The sequence below is a fragment of the Tachypleus tridentatus genome, chromosome 1 (assembly GCF_004210375.1).
Source record: "Tachypleus tridentatus isolate NWPU-2018 chromosome 1, ASM421037v1, whole genome shotgun sequence".
Lineage (NCBI taxonomy): Eukaryota > Metazoa > Arthropoda > Merostomata > Xiphosura > Limulidae > Tachypleus > Tachypleus tridentatus.
In genome coordinates, this window is record NC_134825.1 from 107,644,326 (window position 1) to 107,646,520 (window position 2,195).

Consider the following 2,195-nt stretch of genomic DNA (forward strand, 5'->3'; position numbering starts at 1 on the left):
CCTTTCCTACCGTAATATATCAGCATTACGTCTTGTTTTGAAGTGTCGTATTACATAGTACATCATTTCTTGTCCTTTCCTACCGTAATGTATCAGTATTACATCTTGTTTTGAAGTGTCGTATTGCACAGTACATCATTTCTTGTCCTTTCCTACCGTAATATATCAGTATTACATCTTGTTTTGAAGTGTCGTATTACACACTACATCATTTCTGTTTTTTTTACGTATTTCATTTGAAGAAAGAAAGAAGTCTCATGAAGCAATGTATCTGTTGGGAAAAGAACCTCAACAACTGTGTGTAGTCACGTGTTTAATGGATAAAACAACAGCGAAATGTAGTCACGTGTCTAATGGATAAACCAACTGATATATGCAGTCACGTGTCTAATGGATAAACCAACAGCTGTATGCAGTCACGTGTCTAATGGATAAACCAACCGCGAAATGTAGTCACGTGTTTAATGGATAAACGAACAGATATATGTAGTCATGTGTTTAATGGATAAACCAACTGATATATGTAGTGACGTGTCTAATGGATAAACGAACAGCTGTATGTAGTGACGTGTCAAATGTATAAACAAACAGCGGTATGCAGTCATGTGTCTCAAGTAGAAGTGTACAGACAGAATAGACACAAGTTATTTATTTCAAAGAAAACCGGACACAATAGATCAGTCAGAAAACTGTTCTTGTTTTGTTGATTTTTTGTCATTATTGAAGTCAAGTGTTTCAACTTTAATAATTTCTATTAGAATTTTGTGAGGTAGTTTATCAACACGAGGATCCAGAAAGAAAACAAAAAAAATACATCAACAATACGTTGACAGAACTTTAATTATTTCAACTCTACTGATCGTGAAACTAACTCACTACTCGCATTGGGCCAGAGAATTAATATCACAAGAGGACTGGTAACACAGTTTTGAAACATGGAGAGGACTGGGTCTATTTAGATGAACAACAACAAACAATGTCCTCAATTGTTTGGTGAACTAATTATATTTCAGACATCTCTCCATCTGGAATTGTTTGAGAGAACTGATTTTGTTTCAGACACCTTGCCAACTGGGAGTACTTTGGTGAATTAATTATATTTTAGACATCTCTCCATCTGGGATTGTTTGAGAGAACTGATTTTGTTTTTCAGACACCTTGCCAACTGGGAGTACTCTGGTGAAATAATTATATTTTAGACATCTCTCCATCTGGGATTGTTTGAGAGAACTGATTTTGTTTCAGACACCTTGCCAACTGGGAGTATTTTGGTGAACTAATTATATTTCATACATCTCTCCATTCTGGGATTGTTTGAGAAAACTGATTTTGTTTCAGACATCTTGCCACCTAGGAGTGTTTTGGTGAACTAATTATATTTCAGACATCTCTCCATCTGGGATTGTTTGAGAGAACTGATTTTGTTTCAGACACCTTGGCACCTGGGAGTGTTTTGGTGAACTAATTCTATTTTAAACCCCCTGCCACCTGGAAGTGTTTCGGTAAACTAATTTTCCTTCACCCATCTTGCTCTCTGAGAGCTCAGCTTAACCCACAGCCACATGTAAGTTGCATTCAGTGATACACTTATCCGTTAGCATTGTAAGTTTGACGAAAGACAATTTCATTCCAAAACTTTCCCTTAACCTGACTTAGTTGAGTTAAGAGGTTCTGTATTAGAATGTTTAATTTTGTCTCTGATATAAAGAAACCCATCATATAATGTTTTACTAACATCGATGTAGAAGGCTAAGAAATAATTTTTCCTTGTTTGGTTTGGAAAGCACTCAGTTCAGACTGTTATAAATTCATTTAATATGTACTTAATTAATGTAAGTCGAGAATAATCTATTTTAACTAGCTCACGTATTAATATTTTCACGTACCTAATTACAGAATTCTCTAATTTTTATTCGTATACTTACTACTTGTAACTGCTAGTATATGTTTTATCTCTCTATACTGAAAATTTTGTGGTATGTCAACCTCTAGTTGTGAAATGTACTTAATGTCTTAACTTGAATAATTATAATTACATATGCCTCCAATGGCTCAACGGCAGGTGTGTAAGCTTATAACGAAAGACATTTAATTTCGATACACCTGATGGATATAACACAGTCCGTTATGTAGTTGTGTACTTAAAAATAAGGAAACGCTTGTGTATATAATTAAAGACATGTGAACGTGTCACA